The sequence below is a fragment of the Pseudophryne corroboree genome, unplaced genomic scaffold (assembly GCF_028390025.1).
Source record: "Pseudophryne corroboree isolate aPseCor3 unplaced genomic scaffold, aPseCor3.hap2 scaffold_367, whole genome shotgun sequence".
Taxonomy (NCBI): Eukaryota; Metazoa; Chordata; class Amphibia; order Anura; family Myobatrachidae; genus Pseudophryne; species Pseudophryne corroboree.
Genome location: NW_026970019.1, coordinates 43,551 through 58,211, shown reverse-complemented (window position 1 = coordinate 58,211; position 14,661 = coordinate 43,551). Strand labels below are relative to the sequence as shown.

Genomic DNA, 14,661 nt, shown 5'->3' with positions numbered 1-14,661 from the left:
AGGTCTCTCTCCAGACTAGTTTGCTGTCTGTTTCCACTTCTTTTTTCTTGAGCCCCTCCCTTCTATACCCTTGTGCACTATCCTGACTTCTCCTCCCGTCTGCTTACTTTGTGCCTTCCAACGCACAATGCAAACTACAGGTAGTGCTGCAGGGCCCACACCCTATTACTTGCCTTACAGAGCAGCTCTGGAGCTGTTACAGTGCCCAGCTGCTGCAAGAAATCAGCTTGAATGCTTCAGGGGCTGGGGCATAGCCATCATGAGCCCCACACCGAAGGAGGGTGGAGGTGTTTAATGCGAACTAGGGGTCATCCAAGCACCGCAAAAGGCCGCCATGCCCTGCATGCCAATTTTCTCTTTTCATATGCAGACGAGGGTTGAAGCCAACTTTGACCCACTGCTTGGATGACATCACCATATGCAAATCCATCTGCTGCAGGCCTTCCCCCAGGAATGCTTGCACTAGTTGTTGCATTTGGTTTGTTGTTTGGGGTTGCTTCAGTATTAGGCAGCCTTCTGCCCTCCCATGTTCATCTGAAAATATGTGTACCTCCTGCAGTTGTTGTCCCCAGATGAGAGTTCCCTTGTGCTGCCTCAGTTGAATCTCCTTTACTTGACAGAGAAGTGCCTGAGCAGCGGTCCTCCCCAGCCCTATCCCAAATCATACTTATTTTGCATAGGAGATACCATGGTCATGAAGATTGTTCTCCCAGGGTGAGGTTCATTCATTGCATTCTGGGTATGCTGACCCCTGTTATTTCCCCAAATGTGGTAAACTTGACAGCATTATTTGTGGTAGTGGGGGACTGTGTTTGTGCTTTCCTCTGGTCAGCTCTGGTAAAAGTCAGATTTCTTTGTCTCAGATCTTCCTCTAGCCTTGTTCTTCTTTCGAGAGTTCCCTTGTGCTGCCTCAGTTGGATCTCCTTCACTTGACAGGGGGGTGCCCGAGCAGCGACCCTCCCCAGCTCTAGCCCAACTCCTTCTTACCTGCTAGGTAAGATACTATGATCATGAAGGTGCTTCTCCCAGGGCAAGGCTCACCAATTGCACTCTGGGTGTGCTGCTCCTGCGATTTCCCCAAATGTGGGAAACTTGACTGCATAATTTGTGTTTCCCCTGGTTGGCTCTCGTATAATTCAGATCTCTTTGTCTCATGTCTCTCTCCAGCCTAGTTTGCTGTCTGTTTACACTTCTCTTTTCTTGAGCCACTCCCTTCTATGCCCTTGCGCACTATCTTGACTTCTCCCGTCTGCTTACTTTGTGCCTTCCAACGCACAATGCGAACTACAGGTAGTGCTGCAGGGCCCACACCCTTTTAGTTGCCTTACAGAGCAGCTCTGGAGCTATTACAGTGCCCAGCTGCTGCAAGTAATCAGCTTGAATGCTTCAGGGGCTGGGGCATAGCCAACATGAGCCCCACACCGAAGTAGGGTGGAGGTGTTTAATGCGAACTAGGGGTCATCCAAGCGCCGCAAAAGGCCGCCATGCCCTGCACGCCCCTTTTCTCTTTTCATATGCAGACGAGGGTTGAAGCCAACTTTGACCCACTGCTTGGATGACATCACCATATGCAAATCCATCTGCTGCAGCCCTTCCCCCAGGAATGCTTGTACTAGTTGTTGCATTTGGTTTGTTGTTTGGGGGTGCTTCAGTATTAGGCAGCCTTCTGCCCTCCCATGTTCATCTGAAAATATGTGTTCTCCCTGCAGTTGTTGTCCCCAGATGAGAGTTCCCTTGTGCTGCCTCAGTTGAATCTCCTTTACTTGACAAGGGAGGCATTTTGGATTTTTTCTTTGGGTACCCTTACACCTGATGGTCTGAATGAGAGCATCGAACAGAACAACATTGGCAGTCTCTGAAGATTTTATCTATTGATTTACCTAATATATTATTTATTGAATATCCATTTATTGTATGTTTAATAAATAAACAAAATTATTAGAAGTAGCTATTTTGGAAACAGCTTTCCTCTTAGGATGAAACTGTATAACCCTGTTGTGTGTATTTCTTTAAAGTTCCTTAGTAAAATCCACTAGTAATGATGAACATCAGATTTCTTCCTCCATCCTCTTTTTACACTTTCTCTTGGTTCTATATATATATTTTTTTTTCTATTTTTATTATTTTCCCCTCCTTCTCCCAAAAGGCCCCCCTCCCTCCCCCCCCTCCCTGTTTTAAATTTTAAAATCTTTAAATATTTAAATCTTCGAATCCTTAAATTGTCTGTTTAATATTTATTTTTTCTTCAATTCTTTTTGTTGTTTAAACAGCAATGTAATTATTCCAGGGGTTAAAATAATGAAATATAGAAATAATATTAACAAAAATTAAAGGTAAAAATGAATTGATAGAATGATCCCATTAAAAGTAAATAAATAATATTGATGTTAAGCTGAGCGGGTTGGATTCGAACATGGGACTAGCTGCATAGAATGCAGGTGATGTTTCCCCTGCGCCACAAGAACTGCTTTAGTAGTGGCCTGGATTTATGTTACCCTAAAAGGTTTTATATAAGTAAATGGGGATCCTTAGTGCTGAGTCTCTGAATTATGTATATGTGATTATAGATATGAGGTATTGATTGAAAGATTATAGGTTAATCTGTATATAGATTATATATTTTCTGTTATTTTTTAAACCACCTTGTTGCTTATTTTATTATTTTTAATCACCATGTTGCTTATTTTTATATTATGAAATGCCTTTATATGTGCAAATGCAATTAGAAAGTTGTTCCATATGTGAGTCATTACATGTATGCATCCAATTAGTACATGTATGTATCCAATCAACTAATTAGTAATACTATTGGTCCGGTGCATTTTAAAAAGAGCCTGCTAGGCTGCTGATGTATCCTCTGACGAAACCGCTCTTGGATAACAGCGGAGAAACGCGTAAGGAAGGTGATTACCGGACACTCTGATTGCTGAGATATAAGCCCGTTCATGAACGAGCTACATCACGGCGGACGTCTGATGTAAAGACAGCGGTGAAGGGGAAAAAGCAATTTGAGACCGAGCAAAAGGAGGTCTCTACCCACGGCAGGAAGAAATATCCCGACCGCGAGTGCCAATAAGATCCAGCCACGGTTAACGGGGGTCGTAGCATACCGCTGTGTTTCACCAACCATCACAGCGCTCTCCCCCTGTTTTCTTTCATTACTCACGTGAGTTACATATGAACTTTAACTGCAGTAAATAAGAGGCGTTGGTTACAACTGTTGCTGTTCATCCACAAGAAGGAATTTAATGTATCAATTACAATTGGAAAGTAACGATTAAATTACAACAGCTGTATCCAGGAGGATTTTTTGGACACTTTAATAAACATTCCGTTGTCATCAAGGGCAATATGAAATAGATCCTGATTACATTTAGATATGGATAGTGGTGCCTATATATGTTGACTCCATTGTATTTTATTGAATGTGGGTTTCTTCTGTCTATATATATTTTTTAAAAATAAAGAGCTTGTATATTTTATTTTTTGCGCTCCCTTGATAACAAGTGTGATTATCTTTAAAATTTGGTTTATTATTAGTAGAACAGTACTACCTATGGGAGCACCATTTTATAATATATGGTGAAAATTAATAGATGTATAAAGATTAAATAAGCAACAAATTGGTGAAATAGATAAGTTTTGATAGGAGCACTGGGTTCTATATATATATTGACATTTGGTTATATATATGTATAGACTTTATAAATTCTTGACAGAGATGTGCCTGAGCAGCGGCCCTCCCCAGCCCTATCCCAAATCATACTTATTTTGCATAGGAGATACCATGGTCATGAAGATTGTTCTCCCAGGGTGAGGTTCATTCATTGCATTCTGGGTTTGCTGACCCCTGTGATTTCCACAAATGTGGGAAACTCGACTGCATTATTTGTGGTAGTGGGGGACTGTGTTTGTTCTTTCCTCTGGTCAGCTCTGGTAAAAGTCAGATTTATTTGTCTTAGATCTTCCTCTAGCCTTGTTCTTCTATCGAGAGTTTCCTTGTGCTGCCTCAGTTGGATCTACTTCACTTGACAGGGGGGTGCCCGAGCAGCGACCCTCCCCAGCTCTAGCCCAACTCCACTTACCTGCCAGGTGAGATACTATGATCATGAAGTTGCTTCTCCCAGGACAAGGATCACCCATTGCACTCTGGGTGTGCTGCTCCTGCGATTTTCCCAAATGTGGGAAACTTGACTGCATAATTTGTGTTTCCCCTGGTCAGCTCTCATATAATTCAGATCTCTTTGTCTCAGGTCTCTCTCCAGCCTAGTTTGCTGTCTGTTTCCACTTCTTTTTTCTTGAGTTGCTCCCTTCTATGCCCTTGCGCACTATCCTGACTTCTCCCGTCTGCTTACTTTGTGCCTTCCAACGCACAATGCAAACTACAGGTAGTGCTGCAGGGCCCACACCCTTTTACTTGCCTTACAGAGCAGCTCTGGAGCTGTTACAGTGCCCAGCTGCTGCAAGAAATCAGCTTGAATGCTTCAGGGGCTGGGGCATAGCCATCATGAGCCCCACACCGAAGGAGGGTGGAGGTGTTTAATGCGAACTAGGGGTCATCCAAGCACCGCAAAAGGCCGCCATGCCCTGCATGCCAATTTTCTCTTTTCATATGCAGACGAGGGTTGAAGCCAACTTTGACCCACTGCTTGGATGACATCACCATATGCAAATCCATCTGCTGCAGGCCTTCCCCCAGGAATGCTTGCACTAGTTGTTGCATTTGGTTTGTTGTTTGGGGGTGCTTCAGTATTAGGCAGCCTTCTGCCCTCCCATGTTCATCTGAAAATATGTGTACCTCCTGCAGTTGTTGTCCCCAGATGAGAGTTCCCTTGTGCTGCCTCAGTTGAATCTCCTTTACTTGACAGAGATGTGCCTGAGCAGCGGCCCTCCCCAGCCCTATCCCAAATCATACTTATTTTGCATAGGAGATACCATGGTCATGAAGATTGTTCTCCCAGGGTGAGGTTCATTCATTGCATTCTGGGTATGCTGACCCCTGTTATTTCCCCAAATGTTGTAAACTTGACAGCATTATTTGTGGTAGTGGGGGACTGTGTTTGTGCTTTCCTCTGGTCAGCTCTGGTAAAAGTCAGATTTCTTTGTCTCAGATCTTCCTCTAGCCTTGTTCTTCTTTCGAGAGTTCCCTTGTGCTGCCTCAGTTGGATCTCCTTCACTTGACAGGGGGGTGCCCGAGCAGCGACCCTCCCCAGCTCTAGCCCAACTCCTTCTTACCTGCTAGGTAAGATACTATGATCATGAATGTGCTTCTCCCAGGGCAAGGCTCACCAATTGCACTCTGGGTGTGCTGCTCCTGCGATTCCCCCAAATGTGGGAAACTTGACTGCATAATTTGTGTTTCCCCTGGTCGGCTCTCGTATAATTCAGATCTCTTTGTCTCATGTCTCTCTCCAGCCTAGTTTGCTGTCTGTTTACACTTCTTTTTTCTTGAGCCGCTCCATTCTATGCCCTTGCGCACTATCCTGACTTCTCTCGTCTGCTTAATTTGTGCCTTCCAGCGCACAATGCGAACTACAGGTAGTGCTGCAGGGCCCAAGCCCTTTTACTTGCCTTACAGAGCAGCTCTGGAGCTGTTACAGTGCCTAGCTGCTGCAAGAAATCAGCTTGAATTCTTCAGGGGCTGGGGCATAGCCAACATGAGCCCCACACCGAAGGAGGGTGGAGGTGTTTAATGCGAACTAGGGGTCATCCAATTGCCGCAAAAGGCCGCCATGCCCTGCACGCCCAGGGGTACAAGCTGGAATTCGAGATGTCTCCCCCCAGCCGTTTCCTAAAATATGCCTTGCTGACAACTCCCTCAGGCAGGGAGGCTGTGCTAGAGGCAATTAATAAGCGGTATTCCCAGCAGGTAATACTCAAGGTGCCCCTACTTCAATAAGGACGGGGTTACTATTCCACACGGGTTGGGGTACCGAAACCGCATGGTTCGGTGTGACCCATTTTATATTTAAAATCCTTGAACAAAAAAATTCAAGTTCAAGATGGAATCGCTCAGGGCGGTTATTCCAAGCCTGGACGAGGGGGATTACATGGTATCCTGGGACATCAAGGATGCTTACCTGCATGTCCCCATTTACCATCCTCGCCAGGAGTACCTCAGATTTGTGGTACAGGATTACCATTACCAAGTCCAGACACTGCCGTTTGGACTGTACATTGCACCGAGGGTGTTTTATTAAGGTAATGGCCGAAATGTTGATACTCCTTCAAAAAAAAGGGAGTTGTAATTATCCCGTACTTGGACAATCTCGTTATAAGGGCGAGGTCCAAGGAGCAGTTGGTAGTCGGGGTAGCACTATTTTGGAAAGTGCTACAACAGCATGGTTGGATTCTAAACAGTCCAAAGTCACAGCTGGTTCCTATGACACGTCTACTGTTCCTGGGGATGGTTCTGGACATAAACCAGAAATAGTGTTTCTCCCGGAGGAGAAAGCCAAGGAGTTGTCATCTCTAGTCAGAGACCTCCTGAAGCCAAAATAGGTAGCGGTGCATCATTGCACGCGAGTCCTGGGAAAAATGGTAGCTTCCTACGAAGCAATCCCATTAGGCAGGTTCCATACAAGAACTTTTCAGAGGGACCTGTTGGACAAGTGGTCCGGATCGCATCTTCCGATGCATAGGCTGATAACCCTGTCTCCAAGGACCAGGGTATCTCTACTGTGGTGGCTGCAGAGTGCCCATCTTCAAGAGGGCCGCAGGTTCGGCATACAGGACTAGGTCCTAGTGACCATGGATTCCAGCCTTTGAGGCTGGGAGGCAGTCACACAGGGAAGAAATTTCCAGGGACTTTGGTCAAGTCAGGTTATTTCCCTACACATAAATATTCTGGACCTGAGGGCCATTTACAATGCCCTGAGGCCGGCAAGTCCTCTGCTTCAAAACCAGCCGGTACTGATCCAATCAGACAACATCACGGCAGTCGCCCATGTAAACCAACAGGGCGGCACAAGAAGCAGGATGGCGATGGCAGAAGCCACAAGGATTCTCCGATAGGCGGAAAATCATGTGTTAGCACTGTCAGCAGTGTTCATTCCCGGAGTGGACAACTGGGAAGCAGATCTTCTCAACAGACACGACCTCCACCCGGGAGAATGGGGACTTCCTCCAGAAGTCTTCCAATAGGATTGTACACCATTGGGAAAGGCCACAGGTGGACATGATGGCGTCCCGCCTCAACAAAAAGCTATAAAAGATATTGCACCGGGTCAAGGGACCCTCAGGCGATAGCTATGGACGCTCTGGTAACACCGTGGGTGTACCAGTCGGTTTATGTGTTCTCCCCTCTGCCTCTCATACCAAAGGTACTGAGAATAATAAGAAGGCGAGGAGTAAGAACGATACTCGTGGATGGCCAAGAAGAGCTTGGTACCCAGAACTTCAAGAATTTATATCGGAGGACCCATGGCCTCTGCCACTCAGACAGGACCTGCGGCAGCAGGGGCCCTGTCTGTTCCAAGACTTACCGCGGCTGCGTTTGTCGGCATGGCGGTTGAACGCCGGATCCTGAAGGAAAAGGGCATTCCGGAGGAAGTCATTCCTACGCTTACTAAAGCCAGGAAAGAGGTTACAGCAACTCATTATCACCGCATATGGCGAAAATATGTTGCATGGTGTGAGGCCGAAAGGGCCCCAACAGAGGAATTTCAACTAGGTCGATTTCTGCATTTCCTGCAAGCAGGAGTGACTATGGGCCTTAAATTGGGTTCCATTAAGGTACAGATCTCGGCTCTGTCGATTTTCTTTCAAAAAGAACTAGCTTCAGTACCTGAAGTTCAGACATTTATAAAAGGAGTGCTGCAGAGTCAGCCCCCGTTTGTGCCTCCTGTGGCACCTTGGGATCTCAACGTGGTGTTGAGTTTCTTAAAATCACATTGGTTTAAACCACTAAAAACCGTGGATCTGAAATATCTCACGTGGAAGGTGGTTATGTTATTGGCCTTGGCTTCTGCCAGGCGAGTATCAAAGTTGGCGGCTTTGTCTTGTAAAAGCCCTTATTTGATTTTCCATATGGATAGGGCAGAATTGAGGACTCGTCCCCAGTTTCTCCCAAAGGTGGTGTCAGCGTTTCACCTGAACCAGCCTATTGTGGTGCCTAGGCTACTAGGGACTTGGAGGACTCCAAGTTGCTAGACGTTGTCAGGGCACTGAAAATATATGTTTCCAGAATGGCTAGAGTCAGAAAATCTGACTCGCTGTTTATCCTATATGCACCTAACAAGCAGGGTGCTCCTGCTTCTAAGCAGACTATTGCTCGTTGGATTTGTAGTACAATTCAGCTTGCACATACTGTGGCAGGCCTGCCACAGCCAAAATCTGTCAATGCCCATTCCACAAGGAAGGTGGGCTCATCTTGGGCGGCTGCCCGAGGGGTCTCGGCTTTACAACTTTGCCAAGCAGCTACTTGGTCAGGGGCAAACACGTTTGCAAAATTCTACAAATTTGATACCCTGGCTGAGGAGGACCTGGAGTTCTCTCATTCAGTGCTGCAGAGTCATCCGCACTCTCCCGCCCGTTTGGGAGCTTTGGTATAATCCCCATGGTCCTTACGGTGTTCCCAGCATCCACTAGGACGTTAGAGAAAATAAGAATTTACTCACCGGTAATTCTATTTCTCGTAGTCCGTAGTGGATGCTGGGCGCCCATCCCAAGTGCGGTTTATCTGCAATACTTGTACATAGTTATTGTTAACTAAATCGGGTTATTGTTGAGCCATCTGTTGAGAGGCTCTATTGTTTCATACTGTTAACTGTGTTTCATATCACGAGTTGTACGGTGTGATTGGTGTGGCTGGTATGAGTCTTACCCGGGATTCAAAATCCTTCCTTATTGTGTACGCTCGTCCGGGCACAGTACCTAACTGAGGCTTGGAGGAGGGTCATAGTGGGAGGAGCCAGTGCACACCAGGTAGTCTAAGATCTTTCTAGAGTGCCCAGCCTCCTTCGGAGCCCGCTATTCCCCATGGTCCTTACGGAGTTCCCAGCATCCACTACGGACTACGAGAAATAGAATTACCGGTGAGTAAATTCTTATTATAGTAGTGTATACACTAGAGGTCTTTCCGAACCCCCTAATCCTAACATTGTAATTTGCTTTAGGGCGCACCTCCAATTAGTCTAGTGTTTCGTATTTTCACATTAAATACTTTCTTGCATTGGTTGGTTAAAGATTAGATCGTATATTTTTCTAGATATAGCTGTGCATAGTCTACAAGGCTACATGCTTCTCCCCTAACTAGAGATGTGCAGCGGGCATTTTTCGTGTTTCATGTTTTGGTTTTGGTTTCGGATCCACAGTTGTGTTTTGGATACGGACGCGTTTTGGCAAAACCACCCTTTTGGGTTTTGGATTCGGGTGATTTTTTTTTAAAACCTCAAACAGCTAAAATCATAGAATTTCGGGGTAATTTTGATCCTATAGTATTAAGCTCAATAACCATAATTTCTACTCCTTTCCAGTCTATTCTGAACACCTCACACCTCTCAATATTATTTTTAGTCCTAAAATTTGCACCAAGGTCCCTGGATGACTAAGCTAAGCGACCCAAGTGGGCAGCACAAACACCTGGCCCATCTAGGAGTGGCACTGCAGTGTCAGACAGGATGGCACTTAAAAAAATAGCCCCAAACAGCACATGATGCAAAGATAAATAAAAAAAGAGGCGCAAGATGAAATTGTAGTGTGTCTCTCCTGCTCAGTGTCAGTTCTCAGTAGTATCCTCATCAGTGCTCAGTATCACTGCTCATTGTCTTGTGCTGCATTGTGGTGCTCAGTATACTAGAGTACATTACTAATAGTCCAGTGCTGCATCTTGCTGCTCAGTGTCAGTTCTAGTATCCTCATCAGTGCTCAGTATCACTGCTCATTGTTTTGTGCTGCATTGTGGTGCTCAGTATACTACAGAACATTACTAATAGTCCAGTGCTGCATCTGGCTGCTCAGTGTCAGTTCTAGTAATCTCATCAGTGCTCCGTATCACTGCTCATTGTCTTGTGGTGCTCAGTATACTACAGTACATTACTAATACTCCAGTGTCTTGTGCCGCATATGGCTGCTGTAGGGTGCTGTGGTAGTGTCCTGTCACTGTGCATATGTCATCATTCCAGTCACAGTGACATACCCTCCAACTGTACCTTTTTAATAGGTACAGTACCTTTTTTTCATGGTCTGTACCTATTTTTAGCTCTCCAAACTTCCATTGAAAGTATAGGAAAAGGGGCGTGACCACGCCCCCTTTACCCATGACCACGCCCCTTTTTCTAATTTGTACCAATTTTTGTGTGTAAAATGTTGGAGGGTATGCAGTGATATCTGGTATCTATCTAGTGGTATCTAATTCCAGACATTACCACCGTCTAATTCCAGATATATTACTGGCATATAATTCCACACATTAAAAAATGGAGAACAAAAAGGTGGAGGGTAAAATAGGGAAAGATCAAGATCCACTTCCACCTAGTGCTGAAGCTGCTGCCACTAGTCAAGGCAGAGACAATTCAATGCCATCAACATTATGTAATGATTATACGATACATTATATATCATATCATTGTATGGTTGTAAAATACAACTTAAAAACTTTAATGAATAAATACATAAAGTAGCTTTTATGTAACCTTTTTAAACCTATTAGCATAGACCGAATCTCATCGTGTGTATAGGCCTTTAGTTCAACAACAGCATGGGACCAGTTAGTGTGTTTTGACCACTGCACAGCACCTGGTGTTATATAGTAAGCACCACTATGGCATAGTATACAGCATTATGGGCCTGATATGAGTGTGACCAGCGGTGATGTGGAATGCAGTAGGAGGTGCTGTTTAGTAAGCACCACTTCTATATTCACCATGCAGTATATTGTGTGAATATAGAAGTGTTGGCTGTGTTATATATTAGAGTAATTATTGCAGCTCCCAGCTAAAATTGCAACAATGTAATTTAGTGACAAGCTGCAGAGATTAACCCTTTCTGTGGCTGCTGCACAACCTCTATTCATATCGCTGAATTCAATTAGGGAGATGTTCTCACCCCGCGAGCAAGCGCAGGTATATGCCACACTTATGGTAACATTGGATTTACAGATATTTTCTTGCAGGGGTGTTTCTAAACAATTTGGCTTCAAATGCGTGCCCCCCGCCACCATTGGCATTAAAAATTGTGCCCCTCCCCCATATATATATATATATATATATATATATATATATATATAAAAAAAACTATATTTGCGTGAGCGCTCCGGACGGGATGGGGGGGGCGTGACCTCGCAAAAATGGGTATGGTCTCCATAAAATGGGCGTAGCCTTGCAGGCAAAGACTACCTTACACCCCAGTTCTTGACCCTGCACCAACTGACCTCGGCCACCACAGGGAAAAAAGTACAGTAATTTCCACCATGTTAAGCCCCACACATTAATGCCCTTTGGAACATATTATGTCACTCACCACAATATCTGTGATACACTATGCCCTACAGTAAAGCTTCTAATTACTTTTACAAAAACTGCTCAATGCCAAGAGTTTCACATGCTGGGTGTCATGCTCATTGCCAGGGGTTTCACTCTCTGGGTGTCATGCTCATTGCCAGGGGGAACGCAGTAGGAGGTGTTATATAGTAAGCACCACTATGGCATAGTATATAGCATTATATATATTGTGAGCACTGGTGATGTTGAGTGCAGTAGAGCTGCTGCTGGGTAATTACAATTGACTACAACCACCAATATATTCTGCTGCACTATATATATGCAAAGCTAATTCTGCTGGGTAATTACAACTGACTACAACCACCAATATATTCTGCTGCACTATATATTTGCAAAGCTAATTCTGCTGGGTAATTACAATTGACTACAACCACCAATATATTCTGCTGCACTATATCTATATATGCAAAGCTAATTCTGCTGAGTAATTACAATTGACTACAACCACCAATATATTCTGCTGCACTATATCTATATATGCGAAGCTAATTCTGCTGGGTAATGCAAATTGAAACATTATTGCATAGTATGTGATTTTGAAGTACTTTTTTAAAGTTTTGAATGATATAGACCCAGTTTAATCTTTGTGGAATGCCTGGTTGTTGTTTTTAAGGTAAGTTATTGCCTGGCATTTGAGGGGGTGGGGTGTGGTTACAGATTTCAATTATTGGTTTCACTTGTAATAGTCTTCTACTTAAGTCCAATGGTGTAGGCTGTGCAAAGCCATTTGGCTGTGCATTTATTGATCTAAGCGTGCATTTTTATCAAAGCGTAATAAAATTGACACATAACAGCAGTGTTCAATCAGCGTTCAATCGAAGTGAAAAAGAAGGAAAACAGAAGCACACCAATCTAACAAAACAAAGAAAACTGAAGAACTAATAACAAATGTGAGTCACTTACTCCTCAGATCACTCACCTCCTGATTGTTGCATCTGATTACATAGCACAGAACTACCTTACTTGGACATTTCATAAACCATCCATTTCACCTACAAATGCCTGTATCTGTATTATTGTAATTTTGTTTTTTAAGCACAGCTGCACCAATGCAATTTTACCTGCAAACACTTAAAACATCTAACATAATTACCATTGCTTCTTAAACCTCTCACAATCCTTTCATTTCTTACACTCTAAATACTTTTCTGCACCCACTTTATCTACGCTTTTGACTCATTTCATACTAAATCTACACCCCTTGAGCCTACACTGCTTTTCTCACCTGCATTTCTGCAATTCTTCTGCTCGGATTGCCTTACAGTCTCCTCTCCTACTTCCACTTTCCCTCAACCTATTTACCTACTTAACACTATGTCAAGTTTTTCTTATACTCCCCACATCACTCAGTGTCTACCTAATAATGTATCTTTAGCCTTCCCCCCTAGTCTCCTCCACCTCCTCCTCTCTCCCCTCCTCTGTCTCCCCTCCATCCCTCTGTTTCCTTCCCACACCTTTCCTGTTACCCCACTTTCATTCACCTCTGCCCCATGGTCCTGCTACCCCACAACTCAGCCCTGCTCCCTCTCTCCCTTCCCTGTCACCTCCCCACACCCCCATCCACATCACACTGACCTCCCTCCCTGCCCACCTCCTGCAGTTTCCCCTCCTAGCTCCGGCACCAGTACCATCACTACTCTCTCATCATCCCTGCCCTCAAACTTAATCCCACCTCATCGCTACAGCAACCCTGAAAATCTAATTCACATCTCTCCCACAAACTCATACCCCCTATCCTGTGCCCTCTGGAATGCCAGATCTGTTTATAACAAACTGGTCCCTACTCATGACCTTTTCATTTCCCACTCCCTACACCTACTAGCCATTACTGAAACTTGGATTACGCCCTCTGACACTACTTCTGCTGCTGCTCTCTCTGCTGGGGGCCTTACATTCACACACACACCCCGACCTGGGGGTCGCCATGGGGGTGGTGTTGGGGTCCTTTTACCTTCTAGTTACTCCTACCAACTCATACCACCAGAACCATCCCTTATATTCTCTACATTTGAGGTCCACGCCATATGCCTCTTCCAACCAGTCCATCTTAGAGTAGCTGTCATTTACCGCCCCCCTGGCACTGCTTCCAAATTAATCGACAACTTTGCTTCCTGGCTTCCTCACTTCCTCTCTTCTGACATTCCCACCATTATCCTAGGCGATTTCAACATCCCTATTGACATCCCCACACAATCCCCTGCCTCTAAACTCCTTAACCTCACCTCTTCACTTGGTCTCTCCCAGTGGACCTCCTCACCCTCCCATGTGAATGGGAGCTCACTGGATCTGGTCTTCACTCACCGCTGTGATATTTCTGATTTTTCCAACTCCCCATTTCCCCTCTCTGACCACCACCTGCTCTCCTTCAACCTATCTCTCTCGACTTCCCCATCTCTACCTCCTAAGGCTACCATCACTAAGCGTAACATTGAAGCTATTGACACCACATTCCTTTCCTCCCTGTTTGACTCACTTCTCTCTCCTATTCTCTCTCTCTCATGCCGTGAACAAGCCACTTCCACATACAATGCTTCCCTTACTTCTGCTCTTGACTCTGTTGCTCCACCAACCACTATTCACCCTCACAAATTAACACCTCAACCCTGGCACACCAAATGCACCAGATATCTGCAAAAATGCTCACGTACGGCTGAGCGACACTGGAGGAAATCACGCTCTAAGGCAGACTTCCTCCATTTCAAACTTATGCTCTCATCCTTCAGTGCTGCCCTTTCTCTTGCTAAACAGTCATACTTCAAGAACCTCATCTCCTCCCAGTCTTCCAACCCCCGGCGCCTCTTTGCCACTCTCAACTCACTCCTCTGCCCACCTCCACCTCGTCTCCCTTCCTCACTCTCTGCTCTTGACTTTGCCACTTACTTCACATCCAAAATTGACTCCATACGTCAGGACATCACATCACACCAGACTATCAGTAACCAGCCTTCTCTCGTGGATGGCCAAGAAGAGCTTGGTACCCAGAACTTCAAGAATTTATATCGGAGGACCCATGGCCTCTGCCACTCAGACAGGACCTGCGGCAGCAGGGGCCCTGTCTGTTCCAAGACTTACCGCGGCTGCGTTTGTCGGCATGGCGGTTGAACGCCGGATCCTGAAGGAAAAGGGCATTCCGGAGGAAGTCATTCCTACGCTTACTAAA

General features: G+C 45.1%; 5 non-coding genes and 1 pseudogene across 5 annotated transcripts; all 6 read left to right on the top strand.

The window, feature by feature from the left end:
• The first annotated feature begins 663 nt into the window (after positions 1-663).
• Positions 664-827, top strand: LOC135021150 (U1 spliceosomal RNA). Its single transcript, XR_010218463.1, has one exon. It is a non-coding gene; the product is annotated as a U1 spliceosomal RNA (small nuclear RNA).
• A 152-nt stretch (positions 828-979) lies between these two features.
• LOC135021103 (U1 spliceosomal RNA) lies at positions 980-1,142 on the top strand. The gene has a single exon (XR_010218418.1). It is a non-coding gene; the product is annotated as a U1 spliceosomal RNA (small nuclear RNA).
• Positions 1,143-3,762: 2,620 nt separating this feature from the next.
• Positions 3,763-3,926, top strand: LOC135021139 (U1 spliceosomal RNA). Its single transcript, XR_010218453.1, has one exon. It is a non-coding gene; the product is annotated as a U1 spliceosomal RNA (small nuclear RNA).
• A 151-nt stretch (positions 3,927-4,077) lies between these two features.
• Positions 4,078-4,219, top strand: LOC135021092 (U1 spliceosomal RNA; annotated as a pseudogene).
• A 692-nt stretch (positions 4,220-4,911) lies between these two features.
• Positions 4,912-5,075, top strand: LOC135021048 (U1 spliceosomal RNA). The gene has a single exon (XR_010218368.1). It is a non-coding gene; the product is annotated as a U1 spliceosomal RNA (small nuclear RNA).
• Positions 5,076-5,227: 152 nt separating this feature from the next.
• LOC135021107 (U1 spliceosomal RNA) lies at positions 5,228-5,390 on the top strand. The gene has a single exon (XR_010218422.1). It is a non-coding gene; the product is annotated as a U1 spliceosomal RNA (small nuclear RNA).
• The last annotated feature ends 9,271 nt before the right edge of the window (positions 5,391-14,661 follow it).